Here is a 9,286-nt window from a genome sequence, read left to right as displayed (position 1 = left end):
TAATGTGTCTGACTGAATTGTCCCAAAAATGAAAAACATGCAGATTTCATGGAGATATTGAATTCTTCATTTCAGTGTTTTTAAATGATAAATGATGAAATTTCTCTGAAATCTGCCAAGCGCAAAAAAGTGATTTCACAAAATTTTATAGTATTATTCATAATGTGGATACTGGGTTTTGCAATTTGTCCTGCTGGGAATTGGGTTATGTTTTTATGATTCTGCGAATGTATTTTTCAACATTTGACATTTGAACTGACTAAATTTTTCCTTATGTTCCAGTTGCAAAATAACTTTTTTTTTAAATTTCATTTTTCTTAAAGAGCTTTCAGCTTTTTCCTTTTTGTTTTGTTTTTCTTTGTTTATTGGAGTTAAAAGATTGGTGATGAGAGTGATCATGGGATAGCTTGTGGTTGATCGTATCAACCCAGAATTGTATCAGAGGCATTATTATTTTTTTTTTCCTTTTAACCCTATTCTAACTGGGCTATTTGAGACCAAGTTTTTACTGAGGGGGGGTCAATTTGACCCCCCCTTCAGATCTCGGCCGCCGATTGTGCGATCGCCGCAAAATTTTGCCTGAAGATAGAGCTGGATGTCAACTACAAAATAACATGGTCATACAATAGAAAAATATTGCCTTTCTATTTTTAATAAATTAATTATGCAAATTTGTGCATGAAATCATATTTTCACCTATAACTCCATTAAAAAGACTGGAGGACTGCTAAATTTTTGTGTCAGAATTCCTCAAGACACATCAAACAATTTTCTTGTAAAAAATTAGCACAAACGAAATCAATTTCTTTTGTTTTTTATTGTTTTGTTAATTTCTTATGTATTTTATTGTTTTTTCAACCTTTTGTTTTCTATTGATTTTTGCCAAAATTTGTTGCAGGCACTTTTTCAGACTTATCTACACCAGAATTGATTAATTTCAATGGTTAAAAGTTGAAATAATCTGATTTATATCAATTTAACCAAAAAACACAATTTGCATTGGATTTGCACACGATATCATGAATTTGAGCTGTTTTTTGGTTGACATGCATATGCAAAACATTACGTAACTTCAAAACGGTGTACCCGGACGTCGCAAATTTGGTCTCAAAATATGCGGGAGACTTCAATGAAAAAAGTAGTGAAACGACGCGGCAAAATCTTTGCGCGTTGCGAAATCGTGGCGCGAAACGTCGAGGGGGGGTCAATTTGACCCCCCCCAGTTAGAATAGGGTTAAGGTATTGGTATTTCTTAGATTGCGGTACCAGTCACATTTTTACATGGTGCTATTTCAACATGAGTGAATTGATCACTATATAAGTCTTCATAGCATTTTGAATACAATTGCTTAGTATTCAAGTAAAAAGTTTGGAAAATTAAGGAAAAAAGAAGTTAATCAATGAGCATGTTATACATAAGGAAAACTTTGTTCAGCATATCATGTGAACATCAACAAGTGACAAGAAACAAGAGTCAGCCAATTCTATTTATTTTCATATTCACCGTTCACAGTCTGTCTCGAATATTATCCCGTGCTAATCACTGTTTTATTTTCGGGAACTTTGCCAAAGGAAACAAATGAAGTTTAATTATCTTCAAAGCGTGCAGTGGACCAAAGCTGTGTCCTACTTTGCCTCAGAATGGCATGCTCACACTACCAAATTTAATTTTCAGGACCATCAAGAGGGTTTGATTTGTTTTCACACATTTGCTAGGAATCGTATCTGGGCAATTACCCCCAGAGGGCAATTACCCCCCGGCTAAATACTGGTTAGTGGTAAGGTTAGAGTAAAGATTAGGGTTAGGGTTAGGTTTAGGGTTAGGAGTTTGGGTTAGGGTTAGGATTAGGTTCAGGATTAGGATTAGGGCCAGGGGAAGGGTCCGGGGTAATTGCCCAGGGGGTAACTGCCCTAGACCCGCTAGGAATAAGTGTTTCACAGGGCATCACAATGCAAAATGTCTTCAAGTTTACTAGTTCTGCGTTTGAATCAGAGCCTTCACACTCGATAGGATATGTTTTTAAGAGTTATTGTATTCAAAGATGACATTAGACATTCATCAGTTTTGTCTGAGGGTATTCATGTTTCCTAGCCAGCTACATGTATGCCAAACCGATTTCTCTTAATGTATTCACTATAAATGTATCTTATGATTCAACCTGCTGTTGAATATTTTACTGCTTTTATTGGTGTAACATACAGGATGCCACATGATTCAACTTTCTATAAAATCGTCGGTTGAGAATGATAAGGGCGTTAAGTTGTCACAAAACCCATAGTGTTCGAGACAACTTAACGCCCTTCTCATTCTCAACAGACGAAATGTTCTTGAGGTTTATTTAGAGACATATTGGTGGCAATTTGAGAACACAGCCAGTGGAGTGGAGGTACTCTTACCACCTTTGTGCTGGATACATGAATTTCTCAGTCACAGATGCTTTTGCCATGGAATACTCACATAACTATGTGCTTTTTGATATGCCGTTAGAGCTGTCAATACTCTGTGGGCACTGTACACAGTACACATGTATTGGTTAGGTGTCCGTTTTAGTGTAGATGAGGTTTGCATGTAGATACAATTGTGAGAAAAATTGAAGGAAGTTGTGTATTTTTGTGTGGGAGGCAGATGTGCCTATATTTGAAATAATCTACAGATGTTTGGCGAAATTTTTGAAGTTTTAGTGCAGTCAGGAAAAGAACAAAAGAAACCAATTTCTGTTTACTTTTCATGTACTTATTGTGGTAGACACCAGCATACAAGCGAAATGATGAAATGTTTGTAGGAGGTACACTAAACAGGGTATTTTTAGTCTTTTACGTAGGATTTTACCAAAGTATTGCAACTTCTCAGATGTGCCATCATGAATTGACATAAACTCTGCTTAATTTATGTCAGATGAGGCAACCCAAAGCTCCTCCAGCTAGAAACAAAGTTACAACTAATGTTTTAGATTTGTTTGACGAGACCTATTAGTGATAAGATGTATGTGTACACAGCATGCTACACTGTAAGACAGTAATGCAGGGCAGTTACTTAGCTGTACAGCCCCACTGCTGATTTGGATATGTGTTGTTTTAGTTTCATGTGATGGTTTGTGAAACCACTTTTTTTTTTAAGATTGCATGTGAGGATTTTGTGTGGTTGATGGTTCGCATTAGGCATTTCACTAGAGGGGCTTGGAACTAGAGAAGTAACTGCAGTCCCACTCATTTAGTTTGATGTTTGGTTTATAAGAGAATGATTTCTAAGCAAAAGTATATCTAGTTTTTCATGAAACGTTTAATTTTCGACAACATTCATCCTCCTGAAGTATAGGGTCAGTGGTTCTCAGGGACCTTTATACCTTAAGATTTGGTCTTCAAAACTTTATCAGTTGTTTCCCTAAGATTAAGAGTGCCCTTTGAATAGAGTCAAAGTTTTCTTCATGCAGGAACAAGTCATTTCTAATTAGGTGTAGTATGCTAAACAGCATGATACTTGTAAAGAAGATCAAAGGAGGGATCTTCCCTCTCCCTGGCTCTGTACTTTGAATTTGATTCTTCTTCTTTCTTTCTTTTTCTTTTTTTTTTGGGGGGGGGGGGTAATTGGTGAAATTTTTATTAATGATGGAAGTGACAAGGTGCATAAGTGTGCTTTTGATATTGATAACTTTATTTAAAGATATGATTTACTGTGATTCAGAAGTACCCAATATATATTAATCCAGACTAAATACATTGTATACAAAGAAATGGAGAGAGAGAGAGAGAGAGGAAGAGAGAATATGAAAGCATGCCTGCATGCAGTTAGTAGACTAAGGGGGTGTTGCAAGAAAGTTGCAATCAATTGCAACTTGCAACTGATTGTCACTGGCCAATCAAAATCATTGTTGCATGCATGTCTTTGTAATAGGGCAGACCCTGAGCCAATCAGAATGGTTGTTTCAAAATTAGCAATTATTTGCAATTGATTGCAACTTTCTTGCAACACCCCCTTAGTGTGAAAAGCGTATTTGCATTTTTGTGTATAGAATGAATCACCTTGTTCAATGAAAAGGTTCCTGTTGAGTAAATGTAGCCCACCTCACTGACTATAGTTTGTATATACATGTGAATTTGTATTATAGTATTTATTAACAAAGTATATTATAGATGTGTGTGTTCCTTGTAAGAAAAAGGAAGTGTGAGGGGGAAATAGGCTTTGTATAATTATGTCGACTGTTTTCTGCATACCAGGACCTCTTGAAGTCATCAATGGTAACAGGTGTGTAAATGAGGTTCTGGAACATTCTGTCATTCCGTATCAATTCATACTTTGCCTTTTTATACAGAAGCGCAGGAGGAAGATCTCCTTTATAATTGTTATGTGTCTTCATAGTGCCTGTCAGACTATTGCATAATGTATACAATCATGGCGGTCATCAAATACACTATTAGTAAAATTAAAAAATGAACCACCACTGCATCGTCCTTGTCTTGGTTTTGTGTTTTCCTCTGTGTCATAGTGAGCTGTTTTTGTTTTTACCTTTACTTCTGATATTATCATATCCGTATTTACAAAGGTAGTGTAAATCAGATCTATAGTTTTGAATTTACTCCATGGACTAAGGCAAAGCATGCATGAAATAGGCATACCTTGCACATGCCCATGTCAGCGGAGTTTATTCATGTGGATGTTTGTTGGCATATACAATGTGTCACACGCATTTACGCATTCGATACTAGCATAATCAAAGGACTACATTGCAAATACCTTTGTGATTGCAGGCCTAATTTTGCCATAGCGCTATACAGTTGTATCTGGCCTGCATATGAATAAATGTACATTTATTACTACATTGTATTTGATAGAGAATTCAACAAGTAAACACTAAGGCAAACACTATGCAAATGCACACACAGACACACATGCTCCCACTTTACAAGAGTGACCTCACATGCACAGAATTTTCTTCTATTACTCGACAAATTGCTTTGATAAAGGAAATTACAGTTATTTGAAAATCTTACCAAATGTGAGTGCAGGTGTCACGTCAATCAGAACACTGATTCAATGTTACTCTAGATTTTCATTCTGCCCACACACTGAAATAATTACTGAGCGAGAAATGCAGTTTTTATGACAAAAACAGCAGCGACGGTGGGAATTTGTTAATTTTTTTTTTCTGAGAATACGTTAAGTCACTGCATTTGTAGAATTGACTCAAAGGCTTTCTCTGTGTTTCTTTAATTTGAACATTCTTAATTTTTGATACTTTTGTTGATACGTGGTTCGCAATTTGATATACCCAGAGATGAACGGGAAAGACATGCATGGTGACATCAAATTCGGGTGTACTATGTATCAAAAAAAAAAACCAAAAAACAAACAAACAAATACAGAATTTTGAAGTTTCTCGTGTCTTCGTCGAATAGTGAGTGGTATTTATGGCTGCCACAGATGCAAATTATCAGAGGTGATGTCATCAATTCACAACTTTCCCATTAATTAATTTATTTTTCTTATAAAACTATTAAACACACTCGAACACACACACCCACATACACACACACACACACACACACACACATTTTTGTAGTACAACATGATTCAGCAACTATAACTTTCCTGAGTCATCATTGTATATTGCATAGCAAACATTACTTTTGATGAGAACGACCATTAAAAGTTTCCTCGTTGATTCTGTATATCAAAACGGCAAATTCATTGAAGATTAATTTGTTTGCAAAGACGATGACATCATCACCTCATCCAGTTAACATTAGTATGACAGTTCATTAAAATGCAATAAATTCACATATAAAAAACCCTTTTTTAGGTAACTTTTTTAATTAAACCTTTAGCATTATGTTTTGTTTGATTTTATTTGTAGGCCTACTTGGTGTAGAAATGGAGGAGCCAAGACACAAATCATGAACACAACAGCAGAAGATACTTATATCGCACAGCTGTCTTTATTCAGTGGTCAGGTGATGGTGAACGAATTCAAACGTACATTATTTTTTTAACAGCACGTCATGCTTCATATTCATGTTATTGACACACTTGAACTTGATTCGAGGGGGGGGGGGGGGGCAAGAGAGAGGTGGGGGGATGGAGAAAGGTGGAAAGAGTGAAGTTCAGAAGGAAATGAATAAAGGAGTTTGTGGAGTCATGTACGACGTATCGGATTTATAGCAAAACTGGAGATTGACAGGAACTTGAAGAACAGAGATCTAAAAATGAAGCAAACAAACAGATCGTTATATTCATCTTTGGTGAGAAATATACTCCGACAGCAGTGAGACAGTGATTGGTATCGATCTAAAACGACAAATCGTGTTTCCCCTATATTGTTGAATATATATTTTATTGGACCTGATATTGAAGACGAATGAAGTTTATGAGAGATACCTGGCCAGGATATTAAGTGCAATTTCAACGCATATTATTCTCAATCTATTGGGCATTACCCACTGGCTGTCATCGCAACAATCATATTGTAGGTTGTTCTGTAAGTATTATGCAGTCTGAACGATCATGAAAAGAGTTGGGCTCTAGTGGCTCCAAATTCTTACACTTTTGGACACGACTTCATGGGGGCATTTCACGAAGCGTTTTGTCGTATTGTTTTGTTTGTTTTTTGTTTTGTTTTGTTTTTTTCTGGCAAACTGTCATAAGCTACTAAAATCCTTGCATCCGATTGGCTGAGAGCAAATTTGTCTGACAAATTTGTCTGGCAAAACGCTTTGTGAAATGCCGCCTGCTTTCGACCGTGATGACCCTAAAATAAATGTTACGTGAATTTCATTGCGTGCATATTGACTGTATTATGATGAGGAATTGTTCACGCTCATAATGCATCGTATAGGAGAAAAATTTAGAATTTATGAAGACACTCTAATATAAGGAATGTTCTCCTTATATTTCTATGGTTATATAGTCCTATAGGTCGGCGAGGTGCTATTTAAAGCAGATATACTTTCCTCTTCTTTCTTTCTTTCTTCCTTCTTCTTCTTCTTCTTCTTCTTCTTCTTCTTCTTCTTCTTCTTCTTCTTCTTCTTCTTCCAGTCTTCTTCTTCTTCTTCTGGCTGATGATGATGATGACGATGATGATGATGGACAACCGGAAAGCTTTGCCAGCAACGATGGAAGCATACTGTATCCTATACTTTTTAAATGCAGAAAGTAACAGATAAATTTATATTCAGTTCAATTCAATGCAATTCGTTTATTCCACATGCTAAAAAGAGCACAAGTTCACCTACACATATTTCATATCACGTTTGCGCAAGACACATGTATACAGAAGAAAGAGATAGAGAATACTATGCGTCAGAGAATCAGAAAAAAGGCCACATTATACTCCAGTCATGATCGAGCCCGATTCCCTTTACAAACTTGTGCGTGCAAGTTGCAATCAAAAGAGATTTAAACAGAATGATTGTTACCTGGGTAATTTGTTATATTATTCTTGATTCTGCATTTGTAGGCCTCGACTTATCGTTTATATCAGCAGCACCTTCGACTGATAGGGTCCTATAGAATCCGTTTATAATAATGTGTCAAGAGAAACAATGCATGCAGGCATGACTATACAGAATCAATTCAAACTACCGGAAAACAAACAAAAAAGGGGGGAATGGCGAACGAAGATTGTCACGAATGAAAAAAAAAACAGAAAAAAAAACAAAAACGTGTGGCATTCAGATGATAAAGATGTGCACTATAATCGAAAGAGTTAAATTCGATATGTTGATATCAGATATTCAACTTTAATATATAGCCATACGAAAGATTGACCCGGCGTATTAGATGCTGGCCTGTTCGTGGTACCATCTGTGGTGCAGGCCGTCGCTATAATCGAAAGAGTTAAATTCGATATGTTGATATCAGATATTCAACTTTAATATATAGCCATACGAAAGATTGACCCGGCGTATTAGATGCTGGCCTGTTCGTAATACCATCTGTGGTGCAGGCCGTCGCTATAACTGAATTCGGAGCTGGAATCATAACTTGAAGAATGGGAAAGAAATATGCTGAAAGTGCTTTATAATTCCCGCGGTTTGCGCCCGGCGTTGGGCAATCAGCGAGATCCCAACACGCATAACGGATGCATGTTGGGTCTACAAATAACTTGCATGGTATTTGACGCTCTAAAGTTTACTGTTGTTTGTTTTTCTGCATGAGAGGTCAAGCAAGTGTTTATTTTGTCCCGTTTGAATGAGGAATCTAAATGAAATAGCTCTATACAGTCGGAAGCTGTTTTTGAATGAAATTTGCAAGTCATGCATGGTCATGAGTGGCATAATATGAACGGTGGCAATGAATCAGCAGCAATTATACTTAGGCCATAAATGAATCATCTTTTTTTGTTATAGAGCTAATGCATTCGAAAAATCTAGCAGATTCTTGTCAGTGCACAAGTTAAAGTAATAGTTGCAGTTCTTGTGGAGAGGAAAATGTGTTGATGAAATGGTTTTGTGGCAAAATCAGGAGATATCAGCCTAAGCAGTGCGCTGCTACCTGAGCTTAAATTTGGCATGACCTCTGAATAGGCCTACTCTTCATATCGGGAGCACTCAATATGCTTTGGCTAAATGAAATAGTAACTTGAAAGAATGAAATAAAAAGGGACAATTGTATAAAGAGAGTCTGCAATGGTTCTCATTAAAGAACAACAACAAACGCCCCCCCCCCCCCCCTCCCGGCGCCTCCCGTATGAGGTTGCCAAAATCCTTTCAAAGCCAGCCACGATTTATGCTCAGTTTCAAATCGTGAACAGATATGTCTCTACATTGGAAATTGCTGTTTGCAAATGTGGCGTGAACAGCATGATTATTTTCGAGAGCTACCATATGCTAAATCAGGGCCAAGAAGCTGCACTGATGGTTACCACTGATTGTTACCCAGAGTTATTATTGATTGTAAAGTTATCATATTTTTACGCAATGTGGCCCGACCATATTCATATTCATCAACCCCTACCAGTAGTATGAGAAACACACACTTAACTTACATTTTTTTTTTTTTTTTTTTTTTTTTTTTTACAAAGCTGATGCTTGCTGAGAGTAAACAATTTTGTGTTTACAGATTTCGTTGAGTAAGCAAGCACTGACCCATACCAAGCCCTCAAAAAGCCCTCTACCGCTGGCCGAACACCTGCATCACTTTGTTACCAAACTGTCGTCTGCTATCAGTCACATCACGACCTGAGCAGTCCAGTGCGTGCACAGTCGGCATTCTCAATATTGTACCGTTCATTGCATACGTTCTACGCCGGACGTACGCGTCTACGTCTACGTATATGTGTGTGCTCATCGG

This window comes from Diadema setosum, chromosome 19 (genome assembly GCF_964275005.1).
Source record: "Diadema setosum chromosome 19, eeDiaSeto1, whole genome shotgun sequence".
Classification (NCBI taxonomy): Eukaryota; Metazoa; Echinodermata; class Echinoidea; order Diadematoida; family Diadematidae; genus Diadema; species Diadema setosum.
The sequence above is the reverse complement of the archived record's forward strand: the minus strand, read 5'-3'. Positions refer to the sequence as shown.